The 26,375-nt window shown below is 40.0% G+C and overlaps 1 protein-coding gene across 5 annotated transcripts in view; it reads left to right on the plus strand.

The window, feature by feature from the left end:
• The window catches only part of RAPGEF4 (Rap guanine nucleotide exchange factor 4), a 314,193-nt gene that overhangs the window by 121,869 nt on the left and 165,949 nt on the right, over positions 1-26,375 (plus strand). The gene's annotated exons all lie outside the window — the stretch shown is intronic.

A 26,375-nucleotide genomic window follows, 5' to 3' on the forward strand; every position in this document is an offset into this window, starting at 1 on the left:
GCGTGAGTTTTGTTTATTTGGGTTTTTTTTTTTTTTTTTTTTGGTTTTGTTTTACGGGGAAGTGAAGGGTTAGAGGAGTAGATTTGAAATGAAAAACTCAGTTATTTGGCAACTGTTTTTTAAAAAAATGTATTTGTCACCCAGCATTTCACTCCTCCTGTGGTCTTTTGTTTTGAAAAACTATGTTTAAATATGTAAAGCCAGCCTGCTAGAAACGCATTATATTTTATGACTGGGATGTTTGTATTGTTTCATATCTGTTATTAGACAAAATAATCATAAAAGGGTGTTTTCTATGGACCTTTTTATATTCCAAAATTAAGTACAGATGGTAATTTTCAGCAGTTTTAAAAATTTGTCAATTATTTAATTTAGCATCACTTAAGCATCTGCACAAGGAGAAAGCTGAGATGGTACAGAAACTGAATGAGCATTGATTGCTAGTCTGAATTGCATCTTTAAAGTTTTTGCCTCAAATCTCTGATTTCACAGTTTATTTTTACCAAATTAGATTATCATATTTCATTATCGAGACTATGAATGGGTGGAACTCTCTGAGATATCCTACATTTCCTGTTAGAACAGGGCTTAAAGTGCCTGCTGATTGTTGCTCTGAGGGAAATTCTCATGCCGGCTCACCGAGAAGATTGCTTAAATAATGCATGGGCAAGAGCGAAGCAAGATGGAATTTATGGCCCAGACAGTGTGATCAGGCTTTTGTTCAGAGGAGACACTACTTAAGTGTGAGCATACAGCATACACTGAGGCTCAGGGGAAGGGTGTAACTGAATGAAATTAGTGACCACATGATGCTGTCCACATGCTATTTCAAAACAAGCCTTAAAACAGTCCATTGATCCTATAGTGTGGTTAGAGGGAGGGAAAAGGGGGTATCTTGAAGTGCCAGTTGCAAATAGAATCCCCTGACTGAAAATTCCATGGGGCAGACACAGGAAATGAATGCTATACCAGGAAGATGGTGTCCCTGGCGAGCCTAGGTGTTTGACTGATGAAATGTAGTATGGCAGTCTTGTTAGGAAAGAATAAACCTTGACCAAACTGCAGGGTTCTATACACTATGTCTTCCATCTTGTCCTAATTAGAGGAATATGTCTGCTGAATCTTAATCTGTTTAATTGTTGATAGAGCAGGCATGTGATTTTCTATAAATACACATGAGCATTCATTTCTGAAATAATGGCTGTTGCCAAATATATTAGACCGACAGGAGTGCTGGACTAGGGAAGCTGTGCTGAATAGTTGAGTTTTGGAGGTAATGGACCAGTTGAGAATCACTGCACAGCTGGGCCAGCAGCTGCACCCAGTGCTCTGTCAAGTTTGGCCTCTAATTTCCTTGAACTTGTCCTTGTTTGCCAAAATGATGCACGTAGCAAGAACTTGCTTTAAATGAGCCCACTGCCAGCAAAAAAGACCCTTTTCAAAGAGTCTTTGTCGAAGTGTGTTGTCAACAGTGGCAATGGCCAAATGAGGTATTGATTAGGCGATGGGAAGTTTGAATAATCACAAAAATAAAAACCAAAGACAAAGTGGTAGAATGAGGTAAGCTGGCAGGAGATCAGAGTACATTAAAAGGCAGCATTCGGTCATCACTGTCCTAACTAAAGGACATATGGAAAAATCCCATAATAATATCCAGCAATAATTATCTTGTAGTTAGGAAAAAATAAATTGGCCCCTGCAGTTTGGAAGGCAGCCCAGTAATCTCAGTGCCTTTTTTCTTAACAGTGTATTGTTCTGATATTCTTTGGGACCGGGTCAGAAGGAAGTGTCAGAGAGAGCATTTTATATTAAGAAACATCCTATGACTAAATAGTACAATTAGTGGCAAGCTGAGCAGAGACAGCAGCAAGGGCTCACCTTCCATTCTCTGGTCCCAACTTCAGCAAGTGTTTATTTAGCATTTGCTGTGTATCTAGCATGTTCTAGATACATGCTGTAACCAACTAGATTAAAAACTCTTTGAGAGCAGACACTTGGATTTATACGTTTCTCTTATAAATCCCATCTCTTGAAAACTATTGTCCTTGATATGATAACAGCAAGTCTGTCTAGTTCCTTGACTTTAAAGGTATTAAATATTAAACCCTTGTTATGGAGATGCTTAATTTTTCTGTTGCAACACAGATCACCCTCCCTCTTCAGATTTGAGGGCTAGTGACTTGAACACTTGCAAGTTAGGTGGTTTGGGACAAAATACCTAATCTCTTGGGAGAGGAAGTTTCCTCCTTTGTGAAATGAAGAAAGTAACATTCATCATACAGGAATTAAGAGAAGAGATGTACCTGGGTGTTAGGAGGTGCTCTCCTGCCCTCACAGGATATAGTAGTATCATTTACCCCGTGGCCTGAGTGTGCAGTGGAGCACAGGGGAGGTGGGGGACTGAGTAGGATGGCAGGAAAGCTGGCTAGAAGGGTGGAACAGTACCTTTGATAAGAATATGACCTGAGACAGGATGGTGCCCGTGGGAATGAGGGAGAAAAGATGAATCTGAAATATGTTTCAAAAGGGAACATGACAGAATATGGCAGCAGATTGTATTAAAATAGGGTGACAAAGAAGAAAGAATCATAGTGAGGAGTGAAAAAATGATGGGTTTATGATTATGGCAAAGTCTAATGTGTGTGTGTGTTCTCTAAAAATCAAAAAGAACAATACAATATTTCAAGGACTTATAAACTAAGAAAAGTAAGAGAGAAGAGGAAATTGGAGTGCTCTAGTTAACTTATGTAAAGGGAAAGGGAAAAATCAATAATAAACCAATAATATAGAGCTATTGCTGACAATAGAATGAGAATTCAAAGGAATTGCTTAAAATGGCAAATCTATGTTTGGAGTTTTTCCCAGACAAGACCCACAATCATCAAATAATAAGGCTCTTCTGCAATCTTGGAACTTATTTAAGTTTTCCTGAGTTAAAAAATGCCACTGAGGGGATACAAATAGTGTCAGGGTTGGGAAGAAAAAAGAGCACAAGGAATGGAAATTCTCAAAATAGCTCGGTTTTAAAGAGGAAATGGGAGCCAAAAGATGGCTAGTTGACCTTTCAGAACATAACCATTCATTATGATTTGTCAGAAAGTTTGGCAACTGTTATTCCCTAAATAACTTATTGTGATTTTTAAGGAAATTCAAGCAAGAATCAAAATTATACCAAACCCCCAACTGGCAAAAAGGTTGTCTTCCACAAGTTCATTTGCAAGCCCTTTATAGGAGCGATGTTGTAAACATATTTAGGCCCCTTTTGAAAAGTCTACCCAACCCACCCTAGGGTCAAAGTCACATACAATTGCAATAAAAATTAATAGCAAAACCACTTTTCATGTTAATAATTAAAGCATATATAAGCAATATTAAGCAATGACTATATAAGCAGTAAGCAATAATTAAAGCATAATAGAAGCAATAATCACCAGGATAGAAAATATTTTGGATGCTAGTGTTCAGGGTTAACTATAAGATGATATGTATGGGTTGTGACTCTTTTAAAATTTGTGTCTGCCTTCACTGACTTTGAGACATTGACTTCTTTCATTATGAAAAGTAGGATTTTCCTGCCCTTATTTCAGGCATATCATGGATTCTACCTTTACCCATATCTGCCATGATTTGGGTTGTTTTCACAAACGAGGATGAGAGAAAAAGGCGGGTAGTGAGAGAGATACCTGAGGTAGCTGGGGCAAAAGTTGAGAGGAAAAACAGCAGGTTTAAAGTATGAGTGAGAAGGAGGTCAAAGGGCAATGAAGAGAGCACTGGACATTGAAGGAGGAACACAAAAAGGTGTGCATTTTGCTCTTGAGGGGAAAGAACATTGGGCTTCATGGCTCCCTGGATCAGCCACCAGGGGGTGCTTCAGCCTCAGAGAAGTTGTCTCTTGAGTCTGGGATTCGGCTCTTGACTGGATAGACCTGAGAACCTCCAGTGTACGTCCCCCGATTTAGGTCCCCCTTGTCTTCACTTCCTTCCCTGTTCAGTTTGGATACCATGGCCTATCATTTCAATCACCCTCTTGTCCATATTATTGGTTCTCCCAATCATTCATTCAGTAAGGAGTTATTGGCCGGGCACAGCGGCTCACGCCTGTAATCCCTGAACTTTGGGAGGCCGAGGTGGGTGGATCACTTGAGGCTAGGAGTTCGCGACTAGCCTGGCCAATATGGCAAAACCCTGTCTCTACAAAAAATGCCAAAAATTAGCCAGGCATGGTGGCACGTGACTGTAGTCCCAGCTACTCAGGAAGCTGAGGCCAGAGAATTGCTTGAACCTGGGAGACAGAGGTTGCAGTGAGCCTAGATCATGCCACTGTACTCTAGCCTGGGCCATGGAGTTAGACTCTGTCTCAAAAACAAACAAAACAAAAACAAAATCCAAAAGATTTATGGAGTGACTCCTGTGCTTCGGACATCGTCGTATTGGATACTTGGAAATGAATGAAGCAGGTCTGTGCCTGCCCTTGTCACCTACCAGGTCCAATACCAACCCTTCCTCAGTCTAGTTGTAGGCTTTCTCTTGCCTCCAGCCAGGCTGCTGAGCAGTGCCAGAGAAAACCACACCACTTTCCACATGGCTTCTGTGGCACATCCATTGCCGCCAACCTCACTGGACCCCTCGGCACAACTGAGCCATCCTTACATATTCTCCTAATGCATTTCTACCCTTCTCCCCAACACCTATTTAAAGATTTCTACTCTCCTCAAATCCTTGACCAAACCACCTCCTTGGTCACTTTTTGCAAACAGCCTCACCTCTTACCACGCAAGATTTCAGCTTCCTGCCAACAAATCAATTACCTGCATAGTCCAAATAAAACCAACTGGCTTGTGGACAGTTCAACACAGTGAAATCAAGTCTAACTCCAGGAAGCCTTGGAAGGCTAAGGAGGTCTTTACTGAAAGTTTCTTGAGGAGTCAGCCAAGACCAAAAAGGGCACTAATCTTAAAATATATAGCTAGATTTCCTAAAAATCGTCTTTACATGTCTTTGTTCCCAAAGTCTGGCTCCTCCTGGTGGCAGTTCGTTTCTTCTTGCCCTCTGCCCTCTTCCTCTGTTTCTTCACCAGCTGCTACACTCATCTGCCTTGCCTTCTTACCCTGGCCTGCCTTTTCTTATTCCTGCATGGGTAGAGCACACTAGCCTGTCTTGGTGTTGGCCAATCCCCCCACCACCCATTCCTCTTACCTCCATCAGGACGAGTCATAGATGGTTGAATAAGCAGGTTATCCTCCTTCTGAGTGAAGGGAGGGAGGCATTGCAAATACTGGCAATTATATATATGTGTGTGTGTGTATATATATTTTTATATGTGTGTATATATACACATACATATATATAGCCCATTTGTACAAATCCATTTCTAGTCCCTCAGGTTAAGATAGAAGAGGTTTTTCCTCCCGTGACCCCTTCATCTGTGTCCTGGACCCCATTCACTCTCATCCTCTTGAGATGCTTACTTTATGCACAATTTCCTCCATTTCTTATATCTTTCGCCTTTTCATCCCCAGTGGATCCTTCTCATCTGAGTGTACATGGGCTCCAACCATTCCAATTTAAAAGAGAACAAGACAAAACAAAACCTTCATCTTCCCCTTGCACCCCTTTATCTACTCTATCTCCCCTTTTATAGCCAATCTTTGTCATGGAATTGTCTATTTGTTGTATCCATTTCTTCCCTTCCCAGACACTCACTCCTCAATCCACTGTGATTAAAATTCTAACCCAGCCACTCCACAGAAAGCTGGCTAGCTAAAGTCATCCCCTGCCTGCTTGTTCTGAATGTGAAAGAGAGCCTCAGTCCTTAATTTTTCTATAGCATTTGACATTGTGGATTCCTTTCCCTTGTTGAAATATTATTTTCTTGCAGCTTTTTAGTGCTCTCCTATTCCTTAGTCTCTGTAGGCTTATCTTTCTTTATACACTATTAAAATATAAGTTGTATTCAGGGGCACTCTTCTGACTTTGGGAGAAATGGGGAGATGCCATTCATTGCTGTGGCTTCCGTTAATACATACATACTATTGACTCCCATGCTTAGATCAGGCCTCACTTTGGGAGGCAGGATACAGATCGCTTCTGCTTGGAGAACAGAACTCCAAACTCAACTTGGATTTTAACCCCAAAATGGTGCAGTCTGAGGGTGGGCCTGTTTTTCTGGCCCAAACCAATAATTTGCTGAATTACCCTTCTGTTACAAAAAACCTCTCTCAAACATGTTCTATCACTACCACCACCAATTTTGTTGTATTGATCTCCTTTGGGGCTGAAATACAGACTTTAAAATCTTCTTACATTCTTCGATAGTCTAGTGTTTATAGTGTAAACTTTATAGAATTTGTCCCTCTAATTAAGCCAAAATTTTGGAATGCGAAAGTCTTTTCTATCTCAAAACTGCTTTTTTTTTTTTTTTTTTTTTCTTGAGACAGAGCCTTGCTGTCACCCAGGCTGCCAGGCTGCCAGGCTGGAGTGCAGTGGCGTGATCTTGGCTCACTGCAACCTCTGCTTTTCTTCCTGGGTTTAAGCGATTCTTGTGTCTCAGTCTCCCTAGTAGCTGGGATTGCAGGCGCCCGCCACCACACACAGCTAATTCTTTTTATTTTTAATGGAGATGGGGTTTTGCCATGTTGGCCAGGCTGGTCTTGAACTCCTGACCTCAGGTGATCCACCCACCTCGGCCTCCCAAAGTGCTGGGATTACAGGTGTGAGCCACTGTGCCCAGCCAAAAACTGCTTATTAAAAATAAAAAAAACCTTTGACTGTCTGTATTTTGGATAAATAAATCTATTTAGACAAGCAGTTGGCTTCTTTGTTTCCTTCAGTTCTTTTACTGTCCTTGGGGTAACTGAATGATCTCACAGGGGCTATGAGATACAAACTTTTAAATATTTTAACCTACACAGGAATGGAAAAGGGAATTGAGCTGGTGAAAGGAATCATTCAAGAGAAGAGACTCTTGACCCTTGAACATGAAGGTCCAAGAGAATACTCCTTTGCTTATCTGAACAGATTCCTTATTATCTGAAATGTATCTATCTCATGTTGAAACTGGTAATGGTTGGAAGACTCCATCTAATTTTTCAACACTTCATGAGTAAATGGATTTATGATTGAGGGTATGGCTATTTGTTGGGCATTCATAATTAAAATGTGGTGAAAGATAGAACTAAATCCACTGGCCTTGTCCAATTTCATCCTGATTAAATAGGCACAAGCTAATGTCCATCCAGGCCAATCTACATAGGTAAAGGAGTTAATGTTTAAGAAACTATTTTGAACCTTTGAGCCCTAATTACATTTTGGAAAAGTTTCTTGTGACAGAGAAGAAGTCTGATGATTTGGATCAGGAAAATAAATTTTTATATTACCTTTTTAACTTCTTTAAAGCCACTTTTTGTAGAAGAATATGGAATATATTTGAACTTTCCAGAGATGAAGAAAGTAAAACATTTCATAAATTCAAATCATGTCATAGTTAAATTAATCCAAAATTTAACTGTTAGTCAATGACAGAGAAATGGAAGAAGGTGTGACATGCTTCAGTTGCTGGACTCTTATCATCCAGGCATGCAATTGCATTTTGAACAGATTGGAATCACATGAAGAGATTATTGGACCACCTAACAAAACGAGCATCCCAGTAATCAATCTCAGAAATAATAAAAGCATGAATTAAATGTTTTTGATCAATATTCACCCAACTCATATCCTTAATGATAATACTTAACTGAAAGAAAGACCTTTGCTTCAAGGTTCATTTGAAATTCACAGAGAACTCTAAATTTGTTTTGACATCCTAATGCTTCTGGAAAGTATGAGTCCTATATTTCATTTTGTAGAATTAGAGCAGACTGCATAACATGCTCTTATATAGCACAGACTGTCTCTACTTTTTCATTCTATGTTTTAATAAGAGAAAATGTAATGGGGAAGGGAGACAGAGGGGAAGGAATCTTTGTATTGGGGAGTGGGTGGAAAGAGCCATGTGTACAGCTCTCTCCTGTGAATGGTGCCTGTGCCCTCTTTAAAGGTATGTCTCTTGCAGATAAATTCAAACAATGGAAGCAGCTATCTGTCTGAACCTGACAGTACTTATTAATTCAGAGGACAGAATCATAGTTCTAGCTTCATCTTAATTAAGTGGGTTTCTACAGTTTTTCTTCTTCTAAAAGGGGAACATGTGTGTTAGTCCATTTGCATTGCTGTGAAAGAATACCTCAGACTGGGTAATTTGTAAAGATATGAGGTTTATTTGGGCTCACAGTTCTGCGGCCTATACAGGAAGCATGGTGCTGGTATCTGCTCCTGGTGAAGGCCTCAGGAAGCTTCCAATTATGGTGGAAGGTGAAGGGGGAGCGGGCATGTCACTGACGAGAGCTGGAGCAAGAGAGAGAAGACTGGTGTCAAATTCCTGGGCTCAAGCCATCCTCCCGCCTTGGCCTCCCAAAGTGGGCCTGGCATCTTGTAGGTTCTCAATAAGTGTTTGTAGTTTTGGTATCTGGAGCCAACTAGAATTTGATCTGAAAACAAAGTTTACATTAAAGAACAAAACTGAATTTCCCCCCATTCTAAGTGAATCTCTAGAATGATTCATTTCCCTATCTGTAAAATGTGAAGACTAACCCTTACTTCATGGAGTTATTAGGGCACCTCAATGAGATAACACAGGAAAGTCCTTCATAAACAATCCAGCTCTATTAAAATAGAAAGTTTATCATGAAAAAAACCAAACCAGAGCCCTCGATAAATTCTTAGTTATTGTGTTATTGTTTTGGGTTTTTAAAAAAATTAATATGTGCTTTTTAAGGAATAATTTTGAACATCTGAAGTTAAAATATTGAAAAATCTCTTTGCTAAAAGTCCTTTCCCCGTGGGTAATTTTATGCTGTATATTAGAAAGCACAGGAAGTCCAACATCTTGCATGGAGTTAATGGTAAATTTTGTGTCTTGAGAACTATAGATGGAAAATTGTTTTCTAATATTTAGATGTTTCACCCATGTAGCTGTGTATGGGATATGGGATGGGGGGTGTTTGTCAGCTCAGCCTCTTAGCCATCCACCCCCTCACTGCATTTTGATGATTTTTATTATGCACAACCATACAATATTGCTGATATTTGACTCTACTTTTGACCTACAAAAATGGTGATTTTGTATGTTCAGCCTTAATATAAGTATATTTCTGTTATTGAATGTGTGTTTGTTATTGAATATGTGCTCTGTCTGACATAGGCATTTGGAGGGCAGGGATTGTATGTCATATCTAAAAGGAAGTCCAGAAATCTCAGCTCAGACAATGTAAAATATAAAATGTAGAGGTAAAGTGTCTTTTCATATGGGCTGCAGATACTATTATTGACATCTTTCATGGACACAAATGCACTGGAAATCATAGGTGCTTAATAGCTGGGGACATCCTACAGGTGAACTCCACTCCCGGGGAGTGGGCATTTCAAACTAGGAGCAATCCTGACAAACTGGTAACCTGGGTGTGCTGCAGCACCCCTGAGTCATCTCCTCATTCCTGAGTCCCGCTGCCTTCCTATTAACTCACTTCCCTCTGCTGTTACCACTGTATGGATACTGCTGCTTTCACCTGCAGCTTACCCAATTAGGGGGAGATAGGGTGTCCCTGTTGCACTACTTTTCAAGCCTCTTTTATTGTGACCCATAGTAAGAATACATTTCACATCATGACCCGGTACGCTATACTGTATGACATATATATGCATATGATCAGCCAGTCAATCAATCTATCTAATTCTATTCTGTTCTGTTCTATTCTACGATATATATCTTGGTAGGCCAGTTCCCAGTTCTGAGAAGCTATCCATCATGTCTTTTTTGAATGAGGACCCGACTAAACTGGTGGAGACCTTTATGCTTCATGAGAGAGGGAAAAAATGCCAGCTCAATCTTTAAGCTTTTTATCCCTCTTAAGTAGCCGTGGCCTGTGTCAGTTTATATCAGGATTTGTTTTCCTATTCCTGGTTCTGAGAAGCCACAGCCTTGCAGATAAACCCCAGACTGGGGCTATGGCTTCAGTAACAAAGTTCTGGAACCCATGGAATTAATTATAGGTGGTAATGGCTTCAGTCACGGTGGGATGTTTCAGTTTGACCATGACTATCACGAGAGATATGCTGCTGTGTGCATGGATATAGCCAGGTGAGATTACTTATCTTTATGCTTGTTTCCTATTTCAAATACGACTTTATAATTTTTTCCTATCTATAAATTGAGATTTAAATTTATTAAAATTCCTATGCAGAGCCGTATAACTAAATACAGACTATGGATTTTGCTAGGAGAATCAGTAGCTTGGGAATATTTTGGCTTTGATTAAAACTTTTGAAATGTTGTGAAAAGAGGTATAGCCCTTTTAACTCAATTCTAAATTTTGGTATAAAACTTGTATATTTATTTCTATTAGAATTAAGAAAAATAAACACCACTTGCCTGCCTTAAGTCTCAGATAGTCTGTTTAAATGTGGCTTTTCCAGTGGTCCACTGCTTTTAATTCAGAGACCTATGTTTTCTAGGGGAAAAAAAGAGGCAGTTTCTTCTCCTCATAGGGTTGTTCCATCATTATCAAACTAGACTGTATCATATCTGAAATCCTGCTAATCAGGCAGGAACTAGAGGCACGAGGCTTTCTTGTTCGGGTGAATTCAGAATGGATTTAGTGTGTTGCTCAAAGGGAAAACTTTTGAATTAACTTGCCTTAGACTTGCACTGATTTTTGAGGTGTGGAGGCCCTTGGCAGAGTGTTTTGACTGGTATCGGCCTGCTTTCTGCAGTGAGAAAGCTGACTCAAGGGATATGTGACAATCATAGGAGATTTCCTTTCAAGAACTCACAGAAATGGCTTACAGAGCCCAGGGTTAGATGGAGGGTAGTGGAGTGCAAGGCACAAAATCTGGATGATTTATCTCAGCCTCTGACACATTTTATATCCTTGAGTAAATCACTTAACCTCTCTTTGCCAGGGCCTTCAGTTGTAAAATGGAAATAAGGTTCCCATTTCATAGACCTCACTAAAAGGGATATTATCTATTTTTACCCAAAAAAGCAGACTTTTTTTTTTTTTTGCACTGAAGGTAATTCTAAAAGAGTTACAACAGTATTTTGAGATGACAGCATTATCGAAATAAGCAAATGACCAGCCAAAGGAAGTATATATTAAATTAGGGTAAGTCCTTCAGATTAAAAAAAAATGCATTGAGAAGGTGCTATTTTCAAGACACTTTCCAATTCACTTTTACATGGCTGTTTAATCCTCCCAGTAGTTCTGGGTGGCAGTTGGTTATTTTCCTGTTTCTAATTTTATGAATAACAAAACTGAGGCTCAGAGAAGTTAACCAACTTGCTTGGAGTCACACAGCAAGGAAGTAGCTGTGCCCAGCTTCAGGTCTGATGTTAGGTCCAGAATCCTTCCCATGATGTATCATCTGCCTTTGATGTGGGATTAAGAGATAATAGCATATCTAAAAACAAACCTACTTTCTGAGAAAACTGGATAATTGAAAGACCTATATTTAGTTTCTAAATCATACTTCAGTTTCCAAATTTGCTTTATTCTCTGGAGCTGTTTTTCTTTAAGGTATATATTGTATTGTTTCCACTTTGTTGTTTCTATCAAATGCATTTGTTAGTTGTTAATGGTTCTTTACTAGTTCTTTTAGCACTGGTTAACAAAACTCTTCAGAGGCTTATCTGTGATGTACTATTATTCCTTTTTAAAATATATGACTGACTCCTGGTGAATAATCTTTGCAGCATTGTTATGCCTATTTTCATAATTTACAACTTTTAGGATAAGGCATCCTTTAATCCAACTGGGTAGTCTGCTAGTTGCCAAGCCCAGGGTAGTTGTATGTTGTGTTTTTGACATCTCATCTGAGAGGATGAAAAGTTGAACAGTGACGTGGTTTGGCCCTGTGTCCCCACCCAAATCTCATGTTGAATTGTAATCCCTACTTGTTGGGGGAAGGGCCTGGTGGGAGGTGATTGGATCATGGGGGTGGATTTCTCCCTTGCTGTTCTCGTGATGGTGAGTGAGTTCTCACGAGATCTGATGGTTTAAAAATATGTGGCACTTCCCCCCTCGCTCCCTTTCTCTCTTTCCTGCTCCACCATGGTAAGACATGCCTGCTTCCCCTTCACCTTTCTCCTTGATTGTAAGTTTCCCAAGGCCTCCTAGCCATGTTTCCTGTACAGCCTATGGAACTGTGAGTCTATTAAACTTATTTTCTTCATAAATTACCCAGTCTCAGATAGTTCTTTATAGCAGTGAGAGAATGGACTAATACCAGCAGATTCCTGCTTTTCCTTCCAGCTTCACAAGCAGTAGTGGTGTTACAAATCCCCTCTCACTTCAGGCTTTCTATGTCTATGAAGAGTTCAGACTGACCGGAACCATTTATTGAATACCCCTTACTTGGGTGCATTAGTCAAATGCAATTGATTGTTATAACATGCCACCAGCTTAGGAGAGGGAATCAGACTCCTTAATTGAAGATGCAACTTTGGAGGACAGAGTGTAAATCATTGAATACAAAGTCCAATAATTTTCTCACAGTGAATACAATGTGTCTATAATTGCATTCTCAATACAGCCAGACAAAGCAGAGATGGCTGATATTCAAGACTAGGCATTGGGAAACTCCTAAGAACCTTTCTCAAGATTCATCCAGTTTTACATCTTGTCTGGAAATGTTCTCATGTTTCTCAGGGAACCTTGTTCAGAGGGATGCTGCTAGGTATAGTATCCATGTACAATTAAGATTACAATAAAATGAAAGTTAATGTATTAGAGAATACTTTGAAAGCCAACACATTTTAACTGTCATCCATATTATAACCTTGGCATAGTCTTTAGATTGTATATCTTACAAAGGATACAAGAGCAACTCTAGATCTTTCCTCCTTGGTCCTTCAGCGGCTACCCTCTTTCCTAATTCAACAATAACTCATAATCATTTAGCACAAACTAGAGATATGTACAAATGCAATGATTTAGGTAAAGATTTCCTTGTTGTTGCCGTTGACTTTAAAGAAATGAGTTTTTCAGGACATAGGCATGGATAAAAACTTCATGACTAAAACACCAAAAGCAATGGCAACAAAAGCCAAAACTGACAAATGGGTTCTAATTAAACTAAAGAGCTTCTACACAGCAAAAGGAATATCATCAGAGTGAACAGACAACCTACGGAATAGGAGAACGTTTTTGCAATCTATCCATCTGATAAAGGGCTAATATCCAGAATCTACAAAGATCTCAAACAAATTTACAAGAAGAAAACAAACAACCTCATCAAAAAGCGGGCAAAGGATATGGAAAGGCACTTCTCAAAAGAAGACATTTATGCGGCCAACAAACATATGAAAAGAAGCTCATCACCACTGGTCATTAGAGAACTGCAAATAAAAACCACAATGAGATACCGTCTCACACCAGTTAGAATGGCAATCATTAGAAAGTCAGGACACAATAGATGCTGGAGAGGATGTGGAGAAACAGGAACACTTTTACACTGTTGGTGGGAGTATGAATTAGTTCAACCATTGTAGAAGACAGTGTGGTAATTCCTCAAGGATCTAGAACCAGAAATACCATTTGACCCAGCAATCCCATTACTGGGTATATACCCAAAGGATTATAAATCATTCTACTATAAAGACACGTGCATGTGTATTTTTTTTAAATTATACTTTAAGTTCTAGGATACATGTGCACAATGTGCAGGTTTGTTACATATGTATACATGTGCCATGTTGGTGTGCTGCACCCATTAACTCGTCATTTACATTAAGTATATCTCCTAATGCCATCCCTCCCCCCTCCCCCCACCCCACAACAGGCCCCGGTGTGTAATGTTCCCCTTCCTGTGTCCAAGTGTTCTCATTGTTCAATTCCCGCCTATGAGTGAGAACATGCGATGTTTGGTTTTTTGTCCTTGCGATAGTTTGCTGAGAATGATGGTTTCCAGCTTCATCCATGTCCCTACAAAGGACATGAACTCATCCTTTTTATGGCTATATAGTATTCCATGGTGTATATGTGCCACATTTTCTTAATCCAGTCTATCATTGTTGGACATTTGGGTTGGTTCCAGGTCTTTGCTATTGTGAATAGTGCCGCAATAAACATACATGTGCATGTGTCTTTATAGCAGCATGATTTATAATCCTTCGGGTATATACCCAGTAATGGGATGGCTGGGTCAAATGTTATTACTAGTTCTAGATCCCTGAGGAATCGCCACACTGACTTCCACAATGGTTGAACCAGTTTACAGTCCCACCAACAGTGTAAAAGTGTTCCTATTTCTCCACATCCTCTCCAGCACCTGTTGTTTCCTAACTTTTTAATGATTGCCATTCTAACTGGTGTGAGATGGTATCTCATTGTAGTTTTGATTTGCATTTCTCTGATGGCCAGTGATGATGAGCATTTTTTCATGTGTCTGTTGGCTGCATAAATGTCTTCTTTTGAGAAGTGTCTGTTCATATCCTTTGCCCACTTTTTGATGGGGTTGTTTGTTTTTTTCTTGTAAATTTGTTTGAGTTCTTTGTAGATTCTGGATATTACCCTTTGTCAGATGAGTAGATTGCAAAAATTTTCTCCCATTCTGTAGGTTGCCTGTTGACCCTGATGGTAGTTTCTTTTGCTGTGCAGAAGCTCTTTAGTTTAATTAGATCCCATTTGTCAATTTTGGCTTTTGTTGCCATCGCTTTTGGTGTTTTAGACATGAAGTCCTTGCCCATGCCTATGTCCTGAATGGTATTGCCTAGGTTTTCTTCTAGGGTTTTTATGGTTTTAGGTCTAACATTTAAGTCTTTAATCCATCTTGAATTAATTTTTGTGTAAGGTGTAAGGAAGGGATCCAGTTTCAGCTTTCTACATATGGCTAGCCAGTTTTCCCAGCACCATTTATTAAATAGGGAATCCTTTCCCCATTTCTTGTTTTTGTCAGGTTTGTCAAAAATCAGATGATTATAGATGTGTGGTATTATTTCTGAGGGCTCTGTTCTGTTCCATTGTTTTATATCTCTGTTTTGGTACCAGTACCTTGCTGTTTTGGTTACTGTAGCCTTGTAGTATAGTTTGAAGTCAGGTAGCATGATGCCTCCAGCTTTGTTCTTTTTGCTTAGGATTGTCTTGGCAATGTGGGCTATTTTTTGTTTCCATATGAACTTTAAAGTAGTTTTTTCCAATTCAGTGAAGAAAGTCATTGGTAGCTTGATGGGGATGGCATTGAATCTATAAATTACCTTGGGCAGTATGGCCATTTTCACAATCTTGATTATTCCTATCCATGAGCATGGAATGTTCTTCCATTTGTTTGTGTCCTCTTTATTTTCATTGAGCAGTGGTTTGTAGTTCTCCTTGAAGAGGTCCTTCACATCCCTTGTAAGCTGGATTCCTAGGTATTTTATTCTCTTTGAAGCAATTGTGAATGGGAGTTCACTCATGATTTGGCTCTCTGCTTGTCTGTTATTGGTGTATAAGAATGCTTGTGATTTTTGCACATTGATTTTGTATCCTGAGACTTTGCTGAAGTTGCTTATTATCAGCTTAAGGAGATTTTGGGCTGAGACGATGGGGTTTTCTAAATATACAATCAAGTCATCTGCAAACAGGGACAATTTGACTTCCTCGTTTCCTAATTGAATACCCTTTATTTCTTTCTCCTGCCTGATTGCCCTGGCCAGAACTTCCAACACTATGTTGAATAGGAGTGGTGAGAGAGGGCATCCCTGTCTTGTGCCAGTTTTCAAAGGGAATGCTTCCAGTTTTTGCCCATTCAGTATGATATTGGCTGTGGATTTATCATAAATAGCTCTTATTATTTTGAGATATGTCCCATCAATACCTAATTTATTGAGAGTTTTTAGCATGAAGGGCTGTTGAATTTTGTCAAAGGCCTTTTCTGCATCTATTGAGATAATCATGTGGTTTTTGTCTTTGGTTCTGTTTATATGCTGGATTACATTTATTGATTTGCCTGTGTTGAACCAGCCTTGCATCCCAGGGATGAAGCCCACTTGATCATGGTGGATAAGCTTTTTGATGTGCTGCTGGATTCGGTTTGCCAGTATTTTATTGAGGATTTTTGCATCAATGTTCATCAGGGATATTGGTCTGAAATTCTCTTGTTTTGTTGTGTCTCTGCCAGGTTTTGGTATCAGGATGATGCTGGCCTCATAAAATGAGTTAGGGAAGATTCCCTCTTTTTCTATTGATTGGAATAGTTTCAGAAGGAATGGTACCAGCTCCTCCTTGTATGGTAGAATTTGGCTGTGAATCAGTGTCGACCTGGACATTTTTTGGTTGGTAGGCTATTAATTATTGCCTTAATTTCAGAGCCTGTTATTGGTCTATTCAGGGATTCAACTTCTTCCTGGTTTAGTCTTGGGAGGGTGTAGGTGTCGAGGAATTTATCCATTTCTTCTAGATTTTCCAGTTTATTTGCATAGAGGTGTTTACAGTATTCTCTGATATCCCCTTTATCATTTTTGTAGCACTATTCACAATAGCAAAGACTTGGAACAAACCCAAATGCCCATCAATGATAGATTGGATAAAGAAAATGGGGCATATATACACCATGGAATACTATGCAGCCATAAAAAAGGATGAGTTCATGTCCTTTGCAGGGACATGGATGAAGCTGGAAACCATCATTCTCAGCAAACTAACACAGGAACAGAAAACCAAACACCCCGCATGTTCTCACTCATAAGTGGGAGTTTAACAATGAGAACATATGGACACAGGGAGGGGAACATCACACATTGGGTCCTGTCAGAAGGTGGGGGACCAGGGGAGGGATAGCATTAGGAGAAATACCTCATGTAGATGATGGGTTGATGGATGCAGCAAACCACCATGCATACAAACCACCATGGCACATGTATACCTATGTAACAAACCATAAGTTTTGCACATGTATCTCAGAACTTAAAGTATAAAAAAAAAAAAAGAAAAGAAAAGAAATGAGTTTAAAGTCCAGTTCAAGACCTGGATGATGAGCTGTTCCCTGCTGGAACTAAACCTTGCTTTTCTCACTTTGCTGGGCTGCGGCACCAGCTGTAACCCAAGTCCTTCACACGCCCTAGACCGGCCTCTCAGATAAAAGACCCCTTCCTTCTGCCCTTGCTGCCTGTATTCTGGAAAGCACCCAGCCAAGTGCTGGCCTGAAGCTCTTTCTTCATTGCTACCCTGATGCCCCTGGAGTGCGTTATGGGTGAGGGACCTTCTGTCTTCTCCATACCTTTGGAAAGCAGTGACTCTCCTAGCTATTAGAAAGATGGTGCTGTATAATTTTAAACATACTGGAAGTCTGCAATATGAATAGATCCTCAGTATGTTTTGTTCTTTCACTCTAAGATGATTGCTAAGAATAGAGGCAAATAAACTCTAAGAAACTTTGTCTGTGACCCCTCCGTGACTCAGCCAGCATTACTAATTTGCTGTGGGAGGCAGGTTTTGAATCTGTTAGAACAAATTACTTAAGTTGTGCTCTTTGCATTAGAATCTGCACTTCAAATGAATTAATTCTACACCCACCTGGTGTGAAAAACAGCGTAAGGTTAGAGAGGTGGTAAAGCGGAACTAGAGATGGGGGAAGTGATGCTGTGGTTATTCTTCCTCCATCATTTCTGTGTAGGTCCTTCTGACCACATTTTCTATTGACAAAGTTACCTCCCCTAATCATTCTCTTCTCTCTTTTTCCCACTCACCCAATTGTTGATGGACCCATTCACATTCTAACCTTGTACCTTACCTCAAAATATTCTGATGTCCATGTGAGTTTGTATCCAGAAGGATTCTCTGTGACAGTCTTATTTCTAGGAGAGTCTGTTCATTTCTAGGAAGGACTATAACTACAGCTTGGGGCAGATGGCAGCTGTCCAGATTGCAGTGTGTGATTATTTCTGTAGTTATTCCTGTTAAAAAAAAATCCAAGTTTGTTAAAAATTGTCAGGAAGAAGCTCAGGAAAGGGACAGCATATTTCACTGAGAGCCATCAGAACATTTTTCTTCTAGAGAATGAAGGCAGGTAAAGTAGACAGATGGATTTAGAAACAACACCTGGATGAGAAGTCTTATATATTACATTCCCTGCTAAAGTAAAGAACTCAAAATATTTTATCAATTGACAAGGAAAGTCCACTAGCTAGAAAAAATGGGCAACAATGTGTATAGGCGATTCACAAAGAAAGAAATATATTTCTTCTTTTGGTCGATAATTATGTAAATATCACTAGTAGTCATAAAGACGTAAATGGAGACAATTAGATATGCTTTTTCACTCACCAGATTGGCAGTGATGGAAGTAATCAATAAATTGGCAGTGCCAATCACCAGATTGACAGTGGTGGGAAAGCTGTGGGGAAATAAGTACTCTTGTACTCTGCAGGTGGGGCTGCAAATATTAGTTACATTTTGCAGTTGACAGGCAGTATTTATCAAAATTTTAAATGCACATACCATTTGGCCAAATACTCCTAAGTCTAGATATCTCTCCTTTGGAAATTCTTGCACATGTTCATAAAGATATTATATAAGGGCCTGTTTTTTGTAGTATTGTTTGCTATAGCAAACTACTGGAAAAACTCTAAATGTCCATCAGTAAAGGACTAGTTAAGTAAATCATAATTCATGCTTAACTTGAAATACTATAAGCTGTTTAAAAAACTGAGAGATCTGTATATACTGTTATGGAAATATCTCCAAGACATACTGCTAATGCCCAAGCAGGAAGCTGCAGGGATAATACATATGATTATGATTCCATTCATTTAAAAAATAAACCTAAAGCCATAGTTTTGTATATATACTTAGATATGTACATAAATACACAGATAAAGTCATGTAATACTATATACCAAACTGTTGACAGTGCAGCAAAGAGAGGAATTGGGGTGGAGTGACGAAGTGGGACTTTTAATTTTTTACTCTACGTACTTCTGGACCTTTGATATTTTATTACATCTCTATTACAATAAGGATGAATTACTTTGGGAGGCCGAGACGAGCAGATCACTTGAGTCCAGTAGTTTGATACCAGCTTGGGCAACATGGCAAGACCCCGTCTCTACAAAAAAACACAAAAAATTAGCCAGGTATGGTGGTGTGCACCTGTAGTCCAAGCTACTCAGAGGTTGAGGTGGGAGGATCACTTGAACCTAGAAGGTCAAGGCTGCAGTGAGCTGTGATCATACCACCGTACTCCAGCCTGGGTGACAGAGTGTGACCCTGTCTCCAAAAAGTGGATTACTTGTATAATTTGTTAAGCATATATAAAAATAGGAAAGTTGCAACTTAGCTTTCTGGGAAAAGTACTCTGAATTGCCTCCCAAAGAGACTGTTCAGGAAACCAAAGGTGGGTGGTAAAACAAAAGCTTTCCCTTTTTATTTTGGTAGTGGTTGGTCCATTTATATAATGGAGCATGACAGGCTTTTTTCCGTACTCTTTTCGGGAAGCATACCTGCATAGCCTGCAAATGAGGTGGCCATCACAAACAGCTGGCTGAGACAGCGACTTACCTGCAGACTGAAGGGGTGGGGGAATCACATGCCCACTTGCTAACTGGAACCAAAGAGTCCATCATTAAACATAAAATGTTGCTCAGGTCCCACTGTCTACCTCACTTCCCTGATGCCCCAGAGCTCTGGTGGACTCAGAGCTCCGCGCTCTGGGGAGCTCAGGAGGCCTAGGGCTCACAGCTATCATTAGATTCAATAGAGCTCACGCTCTATAAAATGTGCTTCTCTAGGCTCCTAACCAGCAGGCATAGCATTGCATCTCCCTGACACCTTCCTGAACTTCTATAGGTACACATTGCATAGTAATTCATTGTTTACATGTCAGTCTTCTTCTTTACTCTGTCTTTGTTCATTTCTCTATTCCCAGAGCTCAATACAGTGCCTGGTATACAGGAAATGCTCAAGAAATGACTGTCGAATAAAGGATAAAAAGTCTAGATTTTGAAGAACTGTCTTATAAGTGAACTTTTGAAAACCTGGGCTTTCCTGTGGTTGGATATAAGGGAAATGTATAGAAGCACGATAATTAAAAACTGGTACAATTAAAACTTAGCTATATGGCTAGTTGGTTCAATGTTTAGGCTTTGGAGTTAATAGCTTATGTTCAAATCCTGGCATTTCCACTTACTAGCCAGTGACTTGGCAAGTTCTTTAACCTGCTTGTGCCTCAGTTTCCTCCTCTGTAAAATGGAGATACCAAAGTCAATCTACCTCACAGGCTGGTTGCTAGGATTCAAGAGATAGTGAACGCAAAGCTTTAACAGTGGGAATGGCACATAGATAAATTCATTAGTTGTTCACTCTTAGTGATTGTTGTCTAGAACCTTCAAGATATGTCATTCTAGTTGGTCAAGTTTTTTGAATACCCCTTTAAAAACTGAGTTTTTCTTATTTAACCAACTTTGTGTATTATCTTTTAAAAATGGCTTCTATTTCCTGAAACAATATCATGAGCATCTCCATTTTAACTCAGGAACATTGTCATAAGCAGTAATTATTGTCCTGTGCACAACACAGAAATACTGCCCACGCTTGTGGAGGTGTGTGTAGGTGTCACACTTCCCAACTACTCTGATTTTTGAGTTCTGCCTTACATTTATTAATGGTCAACTTTCAATTCTTACTAAGCTCCATGGCCAGCTTTTAGTACTTTCTTTGTTTTTCTTTTTTCTAATATACTGTGCTCTTGGGAATCAAACTACCAAGTATGTTATAATTGTGTAGAAATAAGAGTGGCTTGATGAGGCTCTTACTGAGCTCTCTAATGAATAAGGCGAATGCTTTTTATGATTTCCACATTGGTTGAATTCTTTCCTATTTAATGCCAATATTTTATGTATTTAAGACAGACAAAGTTTTAGCATATGCAAAAAAGTTTTATTCTATTTTCTATTCTACAGTTTTAACTTGAATTCGACATAATGCCATGGACTGGGCTAGAAGTTTTAGCACTTCCTTGGATAGAAGGAAGCAGCCTGCACTGTGGGGAAGGACATTAGGTTCAGGTCTTGGATCTGCTAGTTAGTTGCTGTGTGAGCTCAGTTTCGTCTTCTCTAACAAGGAAAATAAGATGGGCACTCAGTTGTCAACAAGGCTTAAATAAGATAGTCTGTTAATATCAGTGAAAGTGCTAACATTTTGTTGTTAGAAATGGTATTACTCCAACACGTTTGTAGTTTTTTAAATTGTACTTCTGAGGATCTGTATTGAGAGACTACTTTGGTATGCCTTATCAGAGAATTCATCAGTGGCCTTTAAATGACTCTTTTCATCTTAAACATTTTCTAAAACTGTTGTGAAGCTACTCTCTGAGGGATGATGGAGTAAGGTAGGGGGACAGGCTCTTAAAAATGCCACCCTATGGGGTTTAGTGAGCTGGGAGTTGGAAATCCCTTTTTCTAATAGATTTAACAATAAGCTCTTTTAGACATACAGATGGGAAAGCATTAAAATATATATGTGGTGTGTTCATGTTAACAGGGGACTGTTGATAATTAAGTAAATCCAATATTTTTCTTCTAAACTTATATTAACTTTTTCAAATTAAATTATTTCTGTACTAACCATCTGTCCTTGTGTTCCCAGCATGAAATGCCTTGTGATTAGTTAGTAAACTTTTACTCAATTTGAAATGTATCTGATACCTTTTCCCCGCTTCCATATTTACTTCCTCCTCTCTTTAGACCTCAATGGGTATCTGCCTGAAATGAATTCCTCTTTGCAGTCCTGTGTCCTCTGGGGCCAGCTGACCATGTTGAGACCTTGAGTTTGGATCCAATTTTGTCTTCATTGCACTCTTAATGGGCCCCACTCAGGGCCTGTTTAACTCTGTTGTTTAATGGAGTAGAGGAACTTTAGAGACACCCAGGACTAAAATCCAAGAATCTAAAAGACATGGAAGCTGAATTTAAACCACAAAGAAGTTCAAAATGCACTATAAGAAGCTATCATAGGAGGAGGAGGAGGCTGTGTGTTATGAGGGAAGCACATGGAATTCAGAAACTCAAGGTCTGTGTTTATATCTGGACTTTACCTGTGTGAGTCACTTAGCATTGTCATTTCATCATTAGCAGGTCATTTCATCTCTGAGACTCAGTTTCTTCATTGGCAAAAGTGAGGATAGTGTCTGTTCTAGCTATAATGTAAAGTTGAAAAAAGCTCAAATGAGATAACATGTGAAAGTGCTTTACAGATCATAAGGTGCTAGCAAACATTATCATTATCATCATCATCATCATCATCATCACCATTATCACCATCCTAACTGCTGTTCGGGAGACATGCTAGATCCAAGAATTCTGAAGTCCTGGCTACTTGAAGCATCAGACTGTTTTCCTGCTTTTAGTTGCTTCAAGTCCAATTGTTGCATTTACTCATGTTTTGTCATTAAATTTTAAATTTGTTGATTTCCAATTATCCACTGATTTGGAAGCATGGAGTCAGAGTAGGCGAGCAGATGAGCAGGAACATGGTCAGAAGACAGGCCTAGGCCAGTTTAAAGCAACGTGTTTAATATGTGTTAAAAAAAAAAAAAAGGAGTGAATTTTACCTTGGGGCTAGACTTTGTCTTAGTCTGTTTTGTGCTGCTATAACAGAATATATGAGACTGGGTAATTTATAAAGAACAGAGATTTCTCTCTTACAGTTCTAGAGGCTGAGAAGTCCAAGGTGGAAGGGCTTACAGCTATCGAGGGCCTTCTTGCTGTATCATCTCATGGCAAAAGGCAGAAGAGCAACAGAGCATGCTTGCAAGAGAGGGCAAGAGATCCAACTCACAGCCTCAAGCTCCTTTTACAATCAGGATTAATCCGTTCATGAGGTGGAGCCCTCATGACCTAAACACCTCCCATTAGGCCCCACCTCCCAACACTGTTGCATTGGGGATTAAGCCTCCAACTCCAATTGAACTTTGGACATTCAAACCCTAGCATACTTCTGACAAGTGGTCAAAAACATTCATATTGGAGTTTGATGAAGACTTTTGAAGAAAAGACCAATTCATGGTCAAATGTTAATAGAGGAAGGAAAATAGGACCTGACATTTAAAAAAATTCTGCTAGGTAAATACCTGGTGAAGTTTTACCCAGAAGATGTTTTTCTCTCCTAGAAGATGTTTTCAGGAAAGGTGGGTTTGGTTGGAAGCCCGCTTCAATTGGCAGTGTCTGGGAGAGGACTTAAGCCACAGAATCAACTTGTGTGGTCCTTGGGACCACAGAAAGCCCAACCCAAATCTGACTACAAGCAGTGTGAAGATGAGATGCAAAATATGGTTTGGAAGAAGGCAAGAGCATTGAGTCCTTCCTTACCTTGCATTTAGGTTAGTGAAAAGAACAAACCATATATAAAAGTTATTTTGGAGGAGAGAAAGGGAGAAATTATATCTATGGTCAGTGAAATAATTGGCCTCATGGAGTTGGGACAGCAGCTATGGTATCACACCAATTTTTGTCTTCATTGATTAGGCTTCTTCCAGTAACTAAACTGTTGCCACAGCAATTTTGCTACACCAGTGACCTCTGATGACAGTGTTTAAATTCTACTATACCCCTGCACCTCCACCCCAGGACCAGGGAGCCAACAGTGAACTGTTAAAATGTACGAGGTAGTTCCTTGCTGGGAGGCTGCTGCTACAGCAGTGTTTTCAAGTTGGAAGCCATGAAAATGGTCTGAAATATTTTACCTTCAGATACAAGTCCTTAATCTCATGTTGACCTTGGACTGTAATTTGGATAACCAACACTTTTATTCCCTATTTACAGCAGGGAGGTAGATTGATTAGGAAACTTGTGTTTGCAGTCAGTAGTGTTCCTACACTGGAGCCTCTATCCCTGTTTGGACTAAAATTTGCAACATCAGTACTGAATTTGCCAGAAGATTCAGTTTTGCTTGAAGAAACTTATCTGAGATCACCTCCAGGCTTCTCATACTACTTGTCAGCATAGTGCGTGCTTGAACCAGCTGGAGATTCCAAAGCATTCCCTCATATGTGGGAATTCTGTGCTTGCATTAATGCCACACCTGTTCCATCCCTACCATACCCTCTGAGCATTTTGAGAAGAATGATAGGGCTGTTATTCAGCTGGTCCACACTTGTGTGCCCCAAAAGAGTTTTAAAGGTCTGTTCTGAATGATCTGTGCCCATGCTGTTTAAATTGTGACATATTTTGAACATGGTCCCTGTGATATGGTATTCTTTTTTTCCGAAAAAATACATATGCAACATACTTCAGTTTAGCAGACTTTTGTCTTTTATCATAAAAGGGAGAAATTTAGGAAGTTCTGACAGTGCTTGAAAATCATTTGCATTTGCCTTGATTTATTTACTTTCTGATGAAACAGAAAGATTACTTGTAGCAAACGCTATTGTTGCCCCTCTCCGTATACCCTTGGCCTATGCCTGGGTTTGTCAGTAGCCACAGTGGACTGCCCCCTGTCCCCTGAAGGCCTCCCATTTCAAGTATCAGTATATCTCTACTTCATCTGAGGGTTTTCTTCAATGCTGGGGGATATTCACAGCCCAACAAGCCAGCACAGACACTTCAGGGATTTGATGCTCCCTGGTGCGTTTGACCATGAGGGCTGAATGCCCCAGCTTCTGCATCCCTCTGTGGGTCAGCGTTACAGTGTGTTCCACACAGTTCCTCAGTGGGTCCCCAGCAGGACAGAGCCCCAGTTGCCCATGGCGGTATTGGCTTTTCCTTCTCCCTGCCTCACTTTCCTCCTCCCTGCCTCACTTTCCTCCTCCCTTATCTATGCCTCCTGAGATTGCCTCCCAAGACCTGGTCTCTGGGTCTGTCTGGGGAACTTAAGCTAAGACAGAATTGTTCCCTGAACTACTGGCTTAGGTTCCCAGCTGGTCGCCCTGTGTATTAGTCCATTTCATGCTGCTGATAAAGACATACCTGAGACTGGGCAATTTACAAAAGAAGTGGTTTATTGGACTTACAGTTCCACGTGGCTGGGAAGGCCTCATAATCATGGCAGAAGGCAAAAGGCACTTCTTATATGGCGGCGGCAAGAGAGAAAATGAGAGCCAAATGAAAGGGGTTTCCGCTTACAAAACTATCAGCTCTCATGAGACTTATTCACTACCACGAGAACAGTATGGGAGAAACCACCCCCATGGTTCAATTATCTCTTACTGGGCCCCTCCCACAACACATAGGAATTATGGGAGAACAATTCAAGATGAGATTTAGGTGGGGACACAGAGACAAACCATATCACCCTGCGTGGCCTCTTGCCACCAACACCCTGAATCTGTTAGAAATGCAAATTAACCAAGTGCCAGAACCTTTCATGGTTTCCTCTTGCCTAGGAATGGAGTCCCAGATCCCTAATGCATCTCGGTGCCCTGAGTGCCATGGCTGCTGCTGCACTTCAGTATGTCTGAGACCAGTGCAGCCACTGGGACTTCTCTCCCTTCCTTTCCCTGCAAGCTGCCTTCACGCCTGGCTCCTCTGCACCGCCTTTCCTCTGTGGGACTTGTTTATTCGCACTCTTTTGTTTACCAGCTCCTAAGATCTTTGAGGCTTAGTCCAGCCCATCGATCTGGAGTAGCCTATGCTTTTCCTTCCTAGAGTGGCGTATTTGCAATGATGTAGCACATTTTCCATTGCATGTTTAACATCTCTTTCTCTAGACCAGGGATCTGCCAACAGCTACAGTTTTATTAGAACACAGGCACATCCATTTATTTACATATTATCTATGGCTGCTTTCATGATATAACCACAGAGTTGAGTATCTGCAAGAGACCACATGGCTCACAAAGTCTAAAATGTTTACCATGTAGACCTTTACAAAAAAGCTTGCAGACTCTTCCCCTAGACTGTGAACTCTGAAAGAAGAGTCTCCTGCTCACTATTAGAAAGAACCCGGCACTCGGCACAGTCCCTGACACAAAGTAGACATAATATAAATATGTCTGACTTGAAACAAAGTTTCCATGAATGCATTTCTTCCCTCCTGATTTGTCCCTTGTCTTGAGAATTTTATGTGTTCTTGGGGCAGTACTGTTCACAGCAAGGAAACATTTCCAGACCTGGAGTGTGTGGTACTCCCTTCTTTTAGCTCTTTATCACACAGAAGTGAGATTCCCACCTCTACTGTCATGTTCACTAGGCAATGCCTTTTTTTTTTGGCAATGCTCTTTCTAAAGAGATAGAGATTTTACTATTTTTTTTTCTTCCCCATTTGTTTCAGACCAAGTGGGACATGATGCCCTATGCAAAGTGTTTTCCAGACTCTTGCTTGTTTGAAAAGATTCTCACTTCCACTTTTATGTGGGAAAGCATGCCCTAG

The sequence above is a fragment of the Gorilla gorilla genome, chromosome 11, assembly GCF_029281585.2.
Source record: "Gorilla gorilla gorilla isolate KB3781 chromosome 11, NHGRI_mGorGor1-v2.1_pri, whole genome shotgun sequence".
Taxonomy (NCBI): Eukaryota; Metazoa; Chordata; class Mammalia; order Primates; family Hominidae; genus Gorilla; species Gorilla gorilla.